The 19,240-nt window shown below is 39.3% G+C and overlaps 1 protein-coding gene across 1 annotated transcript in view; it reads left to right on the forward strand.

The window, feature by feature from the left end:
• ABCB11 (ATP binding cassette subfamily B member 11) overlaps positions 1-19,240 on the forward strand; it is a 991,743-nt gene that overhangs the window by 274,676 nt on the left and 697,827 nt on the right. The gene's annotated exons all lie outside the window — the stretch shown is intronic.

Raw genomic sequence — 19,240 nt, forward strand, 5'->3', positions numbered from 1 at the left:
ATTGCTGAGCTACTGCCTCTGTCATGGTACGTAAGCCAAATAACCTTACAAAAGATATTTATTTCCATAGCTTGTATCTGTGATCTCATCTCATCAATTACCATTCAAAGTTCATGACCTTGGGCATGGATGAGGACACTGCCTGATTAATAAACTGAGAGCTTCTCCCCTAAACTCAACTCCCACTTCCCCACCATAGTCTGAAATAAATGCTGGCAGAATTGCTGCAATTGTGCCTATTTACCTGTCAATCCATAATATCCCCACTCTCATTTATGAGGAAATCCTAGAGGCACTTAAACTCCTTTACTTGAGATAGCTGTTCCCCCTTACCTACCAAGAACAAGAAATTATTTTCTGGGACAGAACTGTGATCTCAAGTTTAGAACTGTTTATTCTGATTCCAACCACTTCCTATTAGCAAACCGCTCTTGTATATGATGTAGATCACATTCACGTGAGGCCAAGTGGGTAACATAATCTGAAAACAGATACAATCCTTATGTCCGCAACATGGATATGCTGGTAAACCTTTGGCTGATTCTTTATAACCTTTACATGAAAATCATGATTAGGAGGGGAGATAAGGCACACCCTTGACAGAGTCCTACACAATCCTTGAAAGTATTCAGCTAAGAAAATGCAGTCACAACACTCTGTCTACTAATATAGGGACTGAGTGTGAGGCAGCAGTGATGCAAGAACCCAATATTGTTGTAGCAGCTCCCACAAGACATTCCGGAGTACTCTGTCATATATCTTCTCCAGGTCCACAAAACCCATGCAGTCAAACTGCTATTACCCCACCAATATTAATGCAAAGGTCAAAGAGTTGATTCCCTCTTTCATGGCCAGGAATGAATCCATAATGCTCCACCCAAATTAAAGGCTTCAGTATCAGATGGTCTTTTCTTTCCAGCAACAGGCATAACCATCAAGGATAAGAGTGTGATTTCTCCACAACTAGAGAGCAACCGTCCAGTCTGTTGCTTAAAAATGATAACCATGTCATTAGACTTTCATTACCTGTGATATATGGACCCTTGTTCTACTGGTAGATTCATCCTAGACAGTTGTCAAAGAAAAAGATAAACAGTGATCCAAAAATTGAAAACTGCCCCCCCCCCCCCAATTTAGCTTTTAAATGTGTCCAGAACAGGAAAACAAGAAAATGTGTATGGAGATAGGCTTGGGATTGCTGTTTGGTGATAAGCATATGGTAGCTGAGTGAGCCACACAGCCTTGTTGTGCTAAAACCAAAAAAAGCTATGCATAATCACCATGTGAATTCACCACATTATGACCCATTTAGCTGCACAACTGACCATCAGCTAAAGAAGTGTGAGCTGTTAGCTCTGAGGTGTAGATGTATGGAGCATTGACTATAACCAAGCTACTGCAGAAGACAACTGGTTCAGAAGAAGAATGAGGAGTTCAGACTGACCACTTCCCTCAGAACAGGAGGGGAATGGTTCATGCCCAGGAATGTGTGCTTGGGTGGGATCTTCAGGTAAGACTGGAGAGCCTATTGATGTGCTTGCCTCAAGGGACATAGGGCATCTGCAGGCTTATGTCACTCTTGGAATGTGTGACATTTCCATGCAAGGATCATTGCATGAGAAGCCCAGAAGCATCACAAAATATGCTTGGGGAACACAGTAGAGCTTATGTAAAAACTCTGCTCCACATGCAGTTAATCACACTGCATCTGGCAAACTTGGCCCTTACTTCTAGTAGAATAAAGGGGCCATGGTCACCTCATCTCTGGGGGGAGTTGGTGGGTCAGCAGAGAAACCAAGAAGGAGGTTCCATAGTCAGAAGGGAAAAAAATAAAAGCTGTATTTTATACAGAATCTGTCAGTGCAAGTGAATCAGCTGTCATCTATCTTCTTCATCCACCCACCCCCATCCTTGGATGCCTTATTCCAGGTGATTTGCATTAAACTCACCTGATTTTGCTTTAGCCAAACAAGTTTTAATTAGCTTTTTGCAGATGTATTAAAATGATACTACTACTGGCATAATTTGCTTATTTGCACTGTCTAATTTCATGAAGTTTCAAAATATCTACATAATTATCTAAGAAATGTGCAGCCAATTTCAAGCAAACATATTATCCAGTTTACATAAGAAAAAAGAAAGCAACATGGTTACATGGTATTCTTTATGAGTGATACACTAGAGAAGGGGAAAACTTTACTTATATTCCTCTCCAGCTCACAGGCTTGTTCTGTAACCAAAAATGTTCCATCATATTTGGGGTGGGAGGGCTAGTAGTCCTGAAGTCCAATGGTTAAATCCACAAGCAGGAAATGAGGAAGTAGGTAAGTCAAGAGCACTGATGAAGTTGTCCACAGAAAGAGGAATAGCCAGAGTAAATCTAATAAATCAACTTGAAAAGAAAAAGACCTTGGAAATAATGCAATGAAAATGTCCATGCAGATACATTCCTAAAAATGAATGTCTTTAAGCTTGCAAGAATTTGTGTTTTCAAATGTTGTGTCCTTTGTAAGCAGATAATTGCACCTAATGATTTTCGCCAAAGTCGAATGCATACAGAGGATTACAATTGGGTTGCTGATCACAAACCAGTTTATTACCAGCTCAAGACCCAAATGACACAGCCCACAGACTCAGTGTGCCAATAAACCACAGCCCATAAGGCAAACCAACGTACACAACACGCTAGTCTTAGGTGACTCTATAGTCAGGCAAACTGATGTCCCACTCACCAGGCTAAACAAGGAGAAGGTTACTGTCAGCTGCCTGTTGGGAGCCAGGATCCGCCACATAACCCACACACTCAGGTCACTCCACAACAAGTACAAATATGACTCTGTCATTGTCCATGTTAGTGTGAACGACCTGAGATGTACCTCCCTGGACTACATAAAAAGAGACATGGAAGAGCTCTCCGATCTTGTAGCCCAGGCAGGTATGACCCTAGCCCTGAGTAGCATCCTGCCATTGCCCAGAATGATACTGCAGTACAAGGACAAAATGATTGACTTCAACAATTGGCTAAGCTTCTGGTGTCATTCTAAGAGGATCCAGTATCTGTCAGCCTGGGACGATATGGTCGACAGACCACAATGCTTTGCCAGAGATGGCCTGCACCTGTTTCCCCTGGGAATCTGGATACTTGCTAAGGCTCTTACCACCTATATAGTGCCTTTTTTAGGCAAAGTTCAAATGACAAATTCACCACCGAAACAGAAACAGGCAAGCAAAAACTGAGGGTAATGCTACTCAATGCTAGAAGTCTAAATCTCAAAATGCACTCACTCGAGGCACTCTTAAAATGTAGAACATTGATATCTGTGCAGTGACTGAGATCTGGCTCAAGGATCTAGAGAGTACCCCTGCATTACCAGGCTATAACTCATACCACACATTTTGGCCATATAACCTGGACCAGAACACCAAAGGCGGAGGTTTGTCCATATTCATGAAGGATATCCACACCTCCAGGCTAGTTGCGCAGTATAATGCATCCGAGGTTATCCAAGTGCAACTAACTCTGGGCAAAACTGCAATCCAAATTGTAGCTTGCTACAGATCCTCCACCATGCCCCAGGATTCCCACTCCTCTTTTCTTGATATACTGGAAAATATTAGGGTTCAACCAAACACACTAACAATGGCCGATTTCAACTACTCCACAATTAACTGGGAAAACTACTCATGTACCAACTCCTTTGCTCAATGCTTTCTGGAATTCATAAATTCCAATGCCCTGGATCAACATATTCACACCCCCACCAGGGGCAACAATATCCTAGACCTAGTCATTATCAACATGAGTGACTGGTGTTCCACACCTGAAATCAACTCCTCATTGGTCAGATCCGACCATAAGCTAATCTCCCTAGATATCTGCATCCTGCCCCCACCCACCATTAAGGAAACCATGGTAAAATATTTCTCCAAAGCCAACTTCATGCTTCTTAAGACAGAAGTGGTGAACTTCATGACACCCATGCAGATGGACAATACAGTTACAACTGCTGAATCCTACACAAATGCACTCTATAAGCACTTACACGAGTGCATGGATCGTGCTATCACAAACAGAACCAAGACTCTATCCTCCAAGAAAAGGAAGCCAATCTGGTGGTCCCCTGCCATAAACAAAGAACAACAGAAGGAAGAAACTGTTGCAAAAGAGAGTAAAATCTCATGAGTGGAGGAGCTCCCTGGTCAGCCTCAGTAAGAAGCTGAGATCCCTTATAAGATCCTCCAAAGCTAGCAATGAAAACAAAATCACCATTGATTCTAAGGGCAACCACAAAGCATTCTATAGTTATGTCAAGAATCTCAATGGCAGCACCCAGATCTGCTCTGAGTTACAGCACAACGGTATGAAAATTACAGAACCAACTGATATTTCCAACATCCTGGCAGATAGGTTCAGTGCTAAACTTTACTCCTGTCTCATCCCCAAAAGGGCCCATATCTATACAGGAAGAATGCAGAGTCCCTGTAATCACATCTATGCAGGTAAAAGCTGCACTATCTAAAACCAAAAACACAGCATCCATGGGACCGGACAACATCCCAGGCTGTGTTTTACACAAACTTCAGTACGAACTGGCTCCCCACCTAAGAACCATGTTCAATCATAGTCTCACATCAGGCTTTGTGCCCACTGAATGGCGCACAGCAATAGTTATCCCACTCCACAAAGGGGGAGCCACCACTGATCCTGGGAACTATTGCCCTATTAGCCTGACGAGCCTGGTCTGCAAGGCCATGGAACATATCATCATGGAACTAATAAACAAAGACATTGGTAACCTCTAAACTCTGGACCCTACCCAGTTCACGTTTGTGAAAGGTAGATCATGCCTTCTGAACCTGATCGACGTCTTTGAGGCAGTCACCAAAGCCGCAGACGAGGGCAAGGTGGTTGACACAGCCTATCTTGACCCTGCCAAGGCTTTCAACACCATCCCCCATTCTGGAATTATAGCTAAACTCACTAAACTAGGTATGAATCCCTATGTCACAAGATGGGTTGCCAACTGGCTCACTGACAGAACCCACACTGTAAAAGAGACTCCAAATCTGACTTCAAACCAGTTACAAGTGGAGTAACACAGGGTTCAGTCCTGGGACCTCTCCTGTTTGATATCTACTTCTCTGAAGTACAGGCTAACACAGAAGGCCTCTGGCTAATGAAGTTCACAGATGACTGCAAACTAGGAGCCATAGTCGAGTCCCCAAATGATGTGGACATCCTACAGAAGGGCCTCACTGAGACACATGCCTGTTGTCAGAGGCATGGCCTCATGCTCAATGCCAAAAAGTGCATTGTCATCCCCTTTGGTAAAAACTCTGTACCATAAACTACCACATAAATGGCAGTCTCCTTAACGCCAAATGTGTGATAAGAAACCTTGGGACCCAGGTGGACAGTAGTCTCGCCTTTAATAATCACATCGCCATAGTAGTCAGGAAATCCTTCTATATGGCATGCCTCATCACAAAAGGGTTCTCATCCAGGAAAAAAGAGGTCATTGTTCCCCTCAATTCGACAGTCATTAGACCCATTATAGAGTACAATGCGCCTTTTTTGGAATATACCTCACAAGACATCTGCAGCAGCTGGAAAGGCCACAGAAGTACCTCACAAAGAGGACTACTGGCTTCAAACAAATGCCCTACACTGACCATCTCTAAAAACTCCAGCTTTACTCTGTAGCATATTGCCTACTCCAAGGAGATCTCTGTCTAACATATAAAGCTATATTAAACCCAGAGCTGTTGGACATGCTACACCTTAAGAAATCCCAATCCCTCCGAGCTACATGCTCTAGAGACCTAAAGCTTGTCACCACAATAAACAGGACATGCTGGAGGGATAGATTCCTGTCCCAGAGACTTCCTATACTCTGGAACAAGCTACTCATCTATGTCAAGCAAAGTTCCTCATTAGCACTCTTCAAGAAAAATCTTGATGAGTGGATGGGAAATAGGAAATACAACCTAAGGATCACTTCTGTGGCTCTGCTCGACAGGGGCACAGGAAAGTAACTTTATTGGGTGGTGTAAGCCAGGGAACCTTGTTGGCTAGGCTTACTTAGGCCCTTGGGCTTTTAGCCTAGTACCTACCTATGAACCTACGACCCTATGTCAAGAAATTCACCTTGACAGCAAAGCACAATAGGTGAATCTTGGCATCCATGTTGAGAACACATAATAATGAGTTATGATTTGTGACCTGATCATAAGTCTTTGTAGTGCATGGGGCTTTATCAACTCCATGTACTACTAGTTACAGAAAAAACAATAAGTATTTTTTGGTTTTTCAAAGCCATAAAGCAATTAGCAAGTGCTGTCAGAAAGACAGTGCATCACACTCTGTTATGTTACAGAAAGTCAGGACATATTTCTGGCACAGACAGCAGACAGAAACAAATCTGTTTTTAACTCTACTGCTGTTGTTTGCTAGTCAGTATTGTCAGGTTTAACTGCGTAGCATGATACCTGATTTTAACCACTAGAGCACGGGGTGCTTAACATTTGTTAAGATCAGGTCCAGCACTATAGAAGTGGTTAACCGATTTGTCTTTGTCCGGATATCATATTGTCATCACCAGGCTCTGTGCACTACAATGTGCGTATGCCTAATGAGTGGCTTTAATAATTAGTGGATTTATGAATTAACTGGGCTGACATTGTATTTATCAATTAAAAGTGCAAGGAGATCAACTAAAACAATTTGATCCCACTCTTGAGATGTTCTCAGTGTTAGAGAAACTTTGAAATGATCTTACATGTGCAACTTAATTTCCTATATGAAAGATTGTTTTGGTCGCAACAGTAAGATAATATATAGAGATATTGATTACCCTGTCACTTTTTTCTTACAAAAATCTGTAGTAAATGGATAACCACACTGATTTTTAACTAATCGAAGGGACTTGCAAGAGAAAATCTTAGTACAATTTGAACAGCTTCATGCCTACATTTCCTGTCACTGTCTGTGCATAAGACATGAAATTCTACTTTTGCATTGATTTTCTTTACTTAGCTAGTCACTGATTAACTCCCAACACACACATCTCATTAATCTGATTATTTTAGTAGCTTTCTTTTTGTCTACTATTGTCTCTTGCCTTTTTTATCTTACATACCATCCGCTCCTGATGAACCTTCACTTGGATGACTCATAGTCCCGTTGCAAAAATGTAAAAGGGTAAAGAAAAGAAGTTTATCAGATCTGAGATAAGCAAAAACTGCAACGGATCCACCAATAAGTGCCCCTCACCGCTAACCCGTAAAAGCGACACAAAAGCAGCTTGACAGAACAAAAAATCCTTCGCTTCCAGGGCTTCTCACGAACAAAAATAATTTATTCATAGCCAAACGATAACACTGTTAAAAACAGATCCCAAGTACACGTACAAGACAATTGTGGTAATATAACCATGAGTTAAGCACTTTCACCCAACATAATGGGCTTCCTCAGAACTACTACTACCATTCAACTGACTCTTTAAATAAACTTTTTGGCGCCAATATATATAAACATATTGAGAAAACTGATAATACACATCAATTTAAATTTGCTATCTTGGATATTATCAAAACTAACCCTGGGGGGGTGATATTAAAAGGGTATTAAGTTATAAGGAAGTATGGTGGCAAATTTACTTAGATGCCACTATACCACCAGGATTGAATGACCACATTCCCATTAAACCTGTCCTGGAAAATATATAAAATATATGATTATAGAAATATTATAGAGTATAATTTATGTAGGTCCCTGTATTTATATTAGATAATAGTCTATTTGAAGTTCATTGTTTTTATATTATTATTTCTAACACATATGGAATTTATAAGATATGTATATAGTAGGTATAGTTTCATAGGTTATATATTTTTAGCATAGTTAGTTATAATTTATGTATATATTTATGTATGAATTTATTAACAAGATATTATCCATTGACACTGAGAGATCAAGTAGTAGTAATAGCGTAATAAGCGAGCGGGATGTTTTTAGAGATTTAAATTGATCATGGAATAAGTTTTTAAAATTATTTAAAATTATTTAAAATTATTTATGAATAATATATATATCAGATTCAAGTGGTTTTATTTAAATGTTATATATGGAATGCTTTAGATTACTTGATATTACGAGTAAGGCAAGAAATTTTAGCAATATATAGCAAGGAAGAGAACCAAACATTTAGTTACATGGTACTGTTGCTTTAAATGGAAACATAAAAATTCAAACTTTTTGGCGCCAAAAAGTTTATTTAAAGAGTCAGTTGAATGGTAGTAGTAGTTCTGAGGAAGCCCATTATGTTGGGTGAAAGCGCTTAACTCGTGGTTATATTACCACAATTGTCTTATACGTGTACTTGGGATCTGTTTTTAACAGTGTTATCGTTTGGCTATCAATAAATTATAAATTATTTTTTTTCGTGAGAAGCCCTGGAAGTGAAGGATTTTTTTTTTGTTCTGTCAAGCTGCTTTTGTGGGTTAGCGGTGAGGGGCACTTATTGGTGGATCCGTTGCAGTTTTTGCTGCTTGGTTTGCTGGTCAGCTGAGCTAGAAGATCTGAGGTAAGGACATCTGCTTTTATATTAAAAAATCGAAAATCACATTAAACTTAAAATCTGTGTTTTTGCAGAATGACCCAAGAACACTCCAACAATTCTGAATAACTATTCAAGGGACCTTGTGACACCCTCGCACCCTGGCCCTTTTTCTCTTCCAGAAAGTCTGAATCTCCATTTTTCTCTTTGACAACAGATTGCTTCAGACAAATGGGTTCTGAAAATCATTCATCGGGGTTATAGATGGCAGTGAGAGAAAAATTCCTCCTTTCCAGGGGGTCATTACTCATCCTGTAGATCAGACTCTCTTGTTTCCACCTGTTCTTCATCACATGTTGTCCCAAGGAATGACAGAACTAGTTCCTCTTTCCCAGTTGGGGAAAAGGTTTTATTCAAAAATGTTCCTAGTTCCAAAGAAAGAAAATGCTTGGAGACCAATTCTGGATCTTTCTTTCCTAAACCTGTTTGTGATAGATCCCAAATTCTTTTCACAACCTGTTGCCTCTTCTTCTTCTTTCAAGTTTCCTTGTAACATTAGTCTTAAAAGATGATTTTTATCAAACTCCTATTCATCCAGGCTTCAGGTGCTTAAGTTTTTTTTTGTGTCTGGATCACATTATCAGTACTTTGCCTTACACTTTAGACTACTCACTGCACCAAGTGTGCTCATAACTTGTCTAGCTTCACTTATAGCTCATTGCGGGATGCAGGGTATCCACATTTTCCCATATTTTGATGACCTGCTTATCATTGCAGAGTCTTTTTCAAAATGTCATGAATCTCTTTCTTGGGTGAGAGATCTCTTGCAAAAGCTGAGCTTCCAGAAGACCATTTAAAAGTCTTTTTTGACTCCCTCACACAAGATTGTGTTCCTGGGTTGTCATCTTGACACCTCAGTTCAAACAGCTTTTCTTCCACAAGGAAAAAAAGAAACAGATCTTTGTTTAGATCTGTTTCTAAGGTTTTCCACTCAGCCTGTAGTCACTGAGAGGGAGTAACTCAAAATTTTGGGTCTCATAGCATCTATGGTCCTCATAATACCCCTGGGAAGACTCCACATGAGAAAGCTACAGTGGTATCTGAAATCTCTTTGGTCCCAGCATTAACACCCTTTACCCGAGTTTGTCAGAAGAAAAATCATTTGGTAGAGACAAAAGATATCCTTAAATCAAGGTCTGCCCTTTTCCTTCTCTGTTCCAAAACAGTCAGTCACCACAGATGCTTCAGACTTTAATTGGAGTGCAGTTGCAGTAGAGATAAAAGTACAGGGGACTATGGGACACCAAGGACAGATGCAAGCACATAAATATCAAGGAGATGCTTGCCCTAATCAAAGCAAGCAATTCTCTGAATCATCTTTGGTCCCTGGAACATCTTCAAGTCATTGCACACAATACTACATTCTAGAACACAATAAGTTATTACATCAAATTTATCTTGTGTAGGATATTAGCCAGGTGCAGTCAAACAGAGAGTTAATTATCCCGGTTTAGGCAATGGGAGAGCCAGTTGATGTGGTACATCAACAAGCAAGGGGGAACCAGGTCAGACACCCTTTGCAGACTAGCAATGGTAGCTTGGGATATAGCTCTTCACAGCACAGTCTCACTCTGCAGGCATCCCATATTCTGTTACAGAAAAACTCTGTTGCAGACAAGCTGAGCAGAGCCAAGCCAGACTCTCATAAATCGATACTAGATCAGGGGGTGTTCCTTGATTTGATCATCCTGTGGGGAATTCCTTAAGCAGATATCTTTTCCTCCTCTCTGAACAATCAGCAGTAAAAATACTGTTCTAGGACTCCATGTAAGAAAGCCTAGAAGGCAGATGCTTTCTTTTTTCTTTGGACAGGAATGTTACTGTATGCCTTTCCACTTTCTCTACTAATATCCACAGTACTTCTGAAGATTCCGAAGGAATTCCCCAAGATCATTGTGTTGACTCCCTTCTGGCCCAGGCAACCATGGTTCTAACTTCTTTTGGGCATGGCTAGGGGCAATTACCACAAGCTTCCTCACAGAGTGGATCTACTCATACAAGAACATGGGTTTTTGATACACCCTGACATCAAGCAACTTCAATTGACTGCCTGGATGATAGGGTCTTAATTCCTTTTAAACACTGCAGACGTACAGCAGGTACTAATGGATGCAAGAAAGTCTGCTACCAGAAAGTCATATACTAGCAAAAGGAAAAGGATTTCTAATTGGTGCCAACAATATAGCCAACACACATTCAGAGCTAGTTGTTCTCTGATGTTATGATCTTTGTGGGAGTTACTATCCAATGTCCTTTCTTATTCCTCTGTCAAGGTTCTTTTGTCAGCCATTTCAGCATACGTGTCCATGGATCCTCCCCAAGGCAGTTAGATGTCAAAATGTTCTTGAAAGGGTTTTGCATAAGCGGGCTTCAAGTAAACCTCTGACCAGTCCTTAGGATTTTAATTTTGTGTTACAGAAGCAAACACTTACTCCATCTGAACCAGCTAATCTGGCTGATTTGAGGTTTTTAACTTGGAAAACAGTTTTATTGATTGCTCTGACCTCTGCAAGAAGGGCATCTGAGTTGCAAGCACTTATGGTGAGTAAACCCTACCTCATTTTCCACAAGGACAATGTTTCTTTGAGAACTAATCCTTCTTTTATGCCTAGAGTAGTATCCACATTTAGTTTAAGCCAAACTATCCATCTCCCCATTTTCTTTTCTGAACCTAAAATTGAGGGAGAATGGATTTTTCATACCTTAGATGTCTACAGACAACTCAAGTACTATCTTGACAGAAACAAATCTTTCAGATCATCAGATCAATTGTTCATTTCTTCCAAAGGTAGGAAGAAGGGGGCAGCCTGTATCAAAACAGACTGTTTCCAAATGGTTGTCTATTCTGTTACTTTTTTTATACTTACCATGACAAATCTATTCCATGCAGGGTCAAAGCCCACTCTACAAGGACATTGGCTTCATCTGTGGCTTTTTGGAAAGGGTTTGCATTCTTTAAGTATTCTAGAAGCTGCTTCTTGGATCTCTGTACATACTTTTACAAGGCACTATAAGCTGAGTTTCTTCTCCAGGTCTAGCTCATGCTTTGCTAGGACCATGTTCCAGCAGCTCCTCGCCCCTTCTCCTTCCACCTTCCAACTATAATTAGGTATGGTAACCTACCCATCTACTGCAGCAGTGATCAATATGAAGAAAATAGTACAGTTGTGTAAGCTGAACAGTAGACGTTTGAATGATCTCTGCTGTAGTCATTGCCCCCTCCCTCCATCCCACTTATTTTTTGGTGTGTTTTTTTATGCCAGGGAGTTGACATTTATTTTTTGTTATTACTAGCCTTGTCCTTTCAGAGATCAGCCTCCCTCCTACTCTATGCTGTCAGAAAAACTCTGAAGGGCTTTGCACCCAAACATGTCTTTAGCTAACTCAGCTCAAGCTGCTTGACAGTTTGGGCATATGGAAGATATCCAGAAGCTTTGGAAGCTGGCCGATTGTTATATCATTGGCAAGATATAACCTATATAGCTAAGGCAACTGCAACACTGACCATTCAAACATCTATTGTTATGTTAAGTTCAACTTACACAGCTGTACTTCTTCATGGAAGGAAGCCCCGTCCTCCCCAACTCCCTTTGAGGAGTGGTGCACCTCTGCACCTCACTACCTAATGCAATGAAATATGAGATCACTGCAGGAAAAGAAAAAAGACAAAAGGGTATAGCCTATCAAAACAATCTTTTGTTACAGTAAAGGGAGGTCTCTCAAATGTATGCAGTCACAAATGTAAAAAGCTATGCACACACATACACACACACACACACACACACACACACACACACACACACACACACACACACACACACACTTACATATAAACAACATTCCCTGGAATCTGCTATACAAAATGTACTTCCCTTTAAAACAAAACTTGCCGCTGCATTTTTGGAAACCATTTTCACTAAATCCTATAAATCTGTAGTTAGTATACTAAACCTACTGAGAGGCCTACACCTGACAAATTCATTGCAAATTTACAACAGTATACCCTAACATGCACTTTACATATGTGGCACCACTTTCCATACACATTAAAATGAATGTGCACCAAAAGTTCTTTTATATATAGCATTAAGTGTGGATATGTTATTCAAAACAAATATGCTATGTAGCTGTGCATATTAGGGTATATTTTTGCTGTGTGTACATTCATGTGCAATGTATATCAGACCACATATAGTTGCAACAAAGGCATGCAATAAATGCTGATGGAACATACAAAGTCCTGAGCAATGTGTTGCTATACATATCATACAGGGTTATACAATGCAGAATGCCTGTATGATGCAATTTAAGATAACTATTGCTAGGAGTCATGCCATTTGACTATGTGTGCAGGCCTGTTGTCTATGTCATGTGTACAGGTAGATATGCAAATAGAGTGTGGTGCAGCATAACAAAATTTGCCTAGGAATGCCAAGTACATATGCAAGATGTATATGGCAGCATAGCACACACACACACACACACACACACACACACACACACACACACCAGGAATAAACAAACAAACAAACAATAAGGGTCTGTTGCTTTTGTGCAAAGCACCACACTGGACAAATCCAGCGTGCACAATGGCAACACACATGCAGATAGCACCCTTACAAAAATAGACTGTGCTAACAAATGCAGCCATTCAACATGATGTATGTCTAGCTTTTTGGATACTTATGCTTCACACAGTGCAGTATAACCAATTTTGTACAAACTCTTGCATTTTTTGATGGACAGAGTTCAATACTTTGTACATCTGCATTACAAATACAAATTAGGGACCCAGGTCTGCACACTGCCAAACACTAGCTAACACCATATGCATAACATGTCTATCACATATGGGATACCATTTTAACATCTTTAGCCATGCAAAACTATGTATGCACCATATCTTCAGACAGCACAATGCAAACTCCAGCAATGTGGTCATACAATATAGCGAATCAAGTTCTCCGGATAATACCAATGATAATATATGTCACCTTATATAGTATGTTGAAGGATTTCATAAAGAATGTAGTGTGTGTGTGTGTGTGTGTGTGTGTGTGTGTGTGTGTGTGTGTGTGTGTGTGTGTGTGTGTGTGTGTGTGTGTGTGTGTGTGTGTGTGTGTGTGCTCGTGCATGTGTTTGCATACATGTATCTAAGAGTCCGTGTGTGTGAGTGTATATGTTCAAGTATGATACCTAACATTAACATAAAGAAACACGGATACATTTTACTTTGGTTTCTGCATATAGAAACTGACCTACAATGAGAAAAAGACATTAAAAATACTCTGGTCTCAATAGGAAAATAAATGTTTTTGTATTGCAATGGTTAAGCTACAAAAAAATCAAAACCTAACACTACCTTCAGATATAATTACTCTAAATAGTGGTTTTGGTTAGGAAAGAATTTTGGAAAGGTAACATGTAAGGTTGGGCCTGGTGAGTGGTAAGGTTAGGGTTAGGGTTACCACACATGAGTAAAACTTCCATGAACCACCTTTCTCATGATTGATAACCCTAACCCTGAACCTGACACTGTTCCCAATCCCAATCCTTCACATTACCTTATTAAATCCCCTTCCCTTACATTAACATTACACAAGACACTCACACATGCACATTTTACAAGTTGAATTGCAAGGACTGGGCAAAGGGGGCAACTTCCTCAAGTGCAAAGTCTTAGGGAGCATGATCAAAAGTTCCTGCACCTACAGCATTCTTTATCTATGTACCAAAATGCTGGTACAGAAGGCACTTTGCTATAGATAAGTTATTTATTTTTTTTTTTGCGTTTCAGTTGAAGATCTGGGAGTGGTATGTGGTATTTGCAGGACATCAGCTAGTACACAAGTACCAAACCAATCAGCTTTCTACAGTATGCCAAAGTCCACAAATCTGAGGGGATATGTATTTAAGCCAAAGTGACTTTTTTCTCTCCATTTAAAGAGCTGAGGGGGACGTGGAGTTGGCTGCAAAGAAGCCATTGGATCAATTGGCTTCCTGTGTAAGCTGAAGTCTTCTTTTTTTTTTTGGTTCTTCGCTAAGGGGGTGGGCTGGTACTTCTGGAACCAGCAATGATTGCTAGTTGAGCCAGCTATAGTTGTGGATCTCACATACAACACACAAAAAAAACATGGAATTTTTCATTTAACCTAGCCCTTAATCTAACCATAACCCTCAAACACACAAGACATACTCCTACCCTAATGTCAAAGCTTTCAGTATATCTAAAAGCTTCAACATTAGAAAAAAATCCTCATTTACCATCACATAAGGACATCTCACAGTCAAAAACAATACTTGATGTTCCTACATTTGACAATGCCATCAACTTATAATGTGTATTTTTGGCATAAACAAACAGCAGTAAACTCAATCGATAAAAAGTACATTCGACATAGTATAGCTTAACCATGTGTTTATATGTGTATATGCAATATCAGATGTCTGATGTATGTCATTACCGTGACATCCCCCCCAAAAATGCTTTAAACATATCAAATTCCTGAGAAAAAAAAGTCATCAACTCAATGATGACACCATAGTGACCCTCTTCTTTTGTACACATAAGTTAGAATTCAGCAGTAAACCTCTCCAATATCTTATAGGCTGCCTGTCTTATGAACTAATTGTTAAAGACAGGTTCTTGTATGAAGGCAATATTGTCCATGTGCACAGTTGTTAAGTGTGTGACTTTTTTCTAGTCCCCCTATGTGTCATTCTTGATGTCCTATCATGTTGAAGTATCTAGTCAAAGTACCATCATCACAAAGGCTATTTCATACAGTGAGTGCACCATAAATATTATGTCAAATCTGCAAGCACACGCCATGTTTAATTCTAATAGCCAAGTCATTCTCAATATGTGTTTATGCATATGGTTTGGCTAGCTCCCTTCCAGCCACACGTACACCAGCTTGTTTACAATATTTGTTGCTTTGCTGCCCTTGTCCTACTTATCCTAATATGTATGTTGTCTGTCTGGCAATTTGTACCAATTCTGTATATGAACATTTTTAGATGCTCAGAATTATACAAGGTTTGTACATTGCTATCCAATTATACTATATATTTGTATTTATCTATATCAGTCTATCTATCTATCTATGAATATATATATATATATATATATATATATATATATATATATATAAATGAAATGTACACAGACACACAAACATGCATTTATATTTATATGTATCTATATATCTATCTAGCGATAGCACATATATATATATATATATATATATGTGTGTGTGTGTATATATATATATATATATATATATGTGTGTATATATATATATATATATATATATATATATATATATATATATATATATACATATATATATATATATATACACACACACACACACACACACACACACACACACACACACACACACACACACACACACACACACACACACACACACACACACACACACACACGTATATATAAATACAGACCCTGTATCAAAACTGTGAAATGAATGTCTCACAGGTTACATGTGGAGCATGTTACATACGGAATGTTATCTACATCAAACAATAAAATGTGTGATCTATAATCCATGAAATATGTCATAGTTTGAACACTGAATGTCATGCTTCATACTTGGTATGCTACTTTAAGTGTCCTTAGATCTATGACTGTAGCATTTTGCAGGTATTGTGAATATTATTATGGAGACACACTGCTGTGTCCAACACTTTCTAGGATTATCTGCGTGCATCACAAACCTTGATGGACCTTCTGCATATCAGTAAAACAAACACCACAATGACCCATTCTAAAGGCTTAAACCTTGCCTGTGATTTAAATAGGATCTGCTGGAGAGAAAGGTATGGATCTCAGGGACTACACCTTCTCTGAAACAGGCTCACAATTCATGTAAAGCAGTGTTCCTCCCTAACCCAATCCAGATGTAACTTGGACAATTGGATGGGGAACAAGAAATCCATTCTTATTTTGGCACCTATGACACTAATGGGCACAGGCAGCAGGTAAATGGTTCATCTCTCAGGCCACTGCTTGTAAATGCGTCAACTGCCAAGCCCCTGTTTACACTTTTCAAAGATACCAGAACTTGCCAGAATATGGGATGTATGGCTAGGCTTAGAATAGCCCCAATGGTCGTCAGCCTTGTATTTTATTTTATTTATTTTTATTTTATTTTACATTTGTTGACCGGGCTAGTCTGGCTGGATACAAGTCCATTTTCAGCAGAGGCCCGAGGAGAAAAGCTCCACTATATACTAAGTACATTACATAAAAAAATTTACTACTCTAAGATATAGCTAAATCAGAAATTACAAAAACAAAAAGAATGAAAGATAATTTAAAAGAGATACAAGTTTACAATAAGCAGTTCATTAAATATCCACAATTGTACAAAAAAGTACATACTTAAATCTCAACAGTAAAAGGAACAGAACTGAATAGGGTAGAGATGAAAAGAGTGGAGGAGAAACAGAGTAAGAGAAAATGTTTAGTCAGGTGTATTGCAGGAACACAGCCAATGATTTTGGAAGTACTGTTTAATTTTCTGTTTGAAAAGTGGCAGGGATGTAGTCAGAGTTATGTCACTAGGTAAGAGATTCCAACTTCTACCTATTGTGTTAGTGAATAGAGAATCACCTGCTGTGTTGTTTGCCTTTATAGATTTTGCCATGAGTTTACAAGAGGAGCGAAGTGAGTTGAGATTGTTGTAAGGGATTAGAAGTTGAGAGAGTATTGGGGTGTTGTCAGGTAGGTGTAATATGTTGTGGGCAATAGTGAGTTGAGGAATTATAAGGTAGTTTTGAAATTCAAGCCAGCCTAGTTGTTTTAGGTTTATACAATGGTGGGTCCTAAATGGGTTACTAGTGGCGAGCTATGTTGTTATAGCAAGTTGCAAGTTTGTTAAGATTACTTTTCTTAAGGTTTGTATAAATAGGGGAAGCATATAGGAGAGTAGATAGGAGATGAGATTGTGCAATTTTGGTTCTAGTTGCTGGGGTTAGAAAAGGTTTGATGCGATATAGGGATCCTATTTTTCTGTTAACTAACTTGATGTTGTTGTTAATGTGCTGATCGAAGGAGAGATTATTGTCAATGGTTATTCCTAAAAGTTTTGTAGTAGGATCAGGTGAGATGAGAGTACCATTATTTGAGGAAATGGTAAAGTTTAAAGGGGGGGGCCGAGTGGTGGGGGAGAAGAGGAGGAGTTTTGTTTTTTTGGCATTTAGAAGGAGAAACCGTCTAGAAAACCACGTTTCTACAGTATTAAAGGTATTTTGGGTCAGTGAGATCAGTTCTGTAGAGGACGGTGCCGAGCAGATAAGGGTTGAATCATCTGCGTATTGTATGCAGGTTGCTTGTGGGATTGCAGTCTGAAGATCGTTAATAAAGAGGGAGAACAGAAGTGGACCAAGAATGGAGCCCTGGGGAACTCCGATGGAAATGGGCAAGAGTGATGAGATATGGTTTTCCCATATTACTGCTTGTTGTCTGTTGTTAAGATAAGATTTAAACCAATTAATGGTGAATTTATCACAAGAGAGAGATTCAAGAATGTTGATTAAGAGAGTGGTTGACCATGTCGAAAGCTTTAGAGAGATCAATGAAAAGAGCGGAAGAGAGAGTATTGTTGTTTCGATTTTTGTTGATAGTATCTACAAAGGAAAGAAAGGCAGTGGTGGTACTGTGGTGAGGTCTAAAGCCATGTTGACAGTTTGCTATTATGTTGTGAAGAGAGAGATAGTGCACAAGTTGCTGATGAATACATTTTTCCATGATTTTTGCTAGGGGTGAGAGAAGGGCGATTGGTCTAAAGTTGGAAAGGTCAAGGGAGTTACCACCTTTATGTAGTGGGATAATATAGGAGACTTTCCAGATGTCAGGGATGGTTCCCTCTTGGATAGTTCTGTTTATAAGTAAGGATATAGGGTATGCAATTTCTTTGGCAGCTTTCTGAAGGAAGAGAGAAGGGAGCTTGTCTGCAGAAGGGGTGCAAGGTTTCAGTTTGTGAATGAGTCTGTAGATGAAAGAAGTAGATATAGGTTTTAGAGAGAAGTTGTAGGAGGAGTTAGCTATATTAGTTGGAATATAAGAGTTGTTGGTGTTCATTTGTTTGGCTAGGGATTGAATAGTTTCAGAGAAAAAAGAGTTGAATGCATTAGCAGTCTGGAGAGGGGTTTCTGGGTCAGCATTAAGTGGGGAAGGAGATTTAGCAATTCCTGGGGAAAGAAGTCTATTTACTGATGACCAGAAATGTTTAGAATTGTTAAGATGAGTTTCCTGAAGTTCACAGTAGAATTTTTTCTTGTCAGAGATTATTGATTTCTTAGCCAGATTTCTAAGCTGGGGAAAAAGGACTAAATCAGGGTTTTGTCTATGGCATCTCCATTTCGTCCATGCTTTGTTTCTAGTATGAATGAGTTTTTTAGTATCGTTGGTAAGCCATGGGGCTGTTTTGGTCTTTACTCTAATAGAACGTTCAGGAGCATGTTTATCAAGTATGGATAAGAAGGTAGTATTAAAGAATAAGACTGCCTCCTCCAGGGGAAGTGATTTTAAGCAATTCCAATTGCATGCTCTCAGTTCAGCTTGAAAAAGGTCTATGTTAAAATGCTTGATG

Source organism: Protopterus annectens, chromosome 6.part1, assembly GCF_019279795.1.
Source record: "Protopterus annectens isolate FY-2018-M chromosome 6.part1, PAN1.0, whole genome shotgun sequence".
Taxonomy (NCBI): Eukaryota; Metazoa; Chordata; order Ceratodontiformes; family Protopteridae; genus Protopterus; species Protopterus annectens.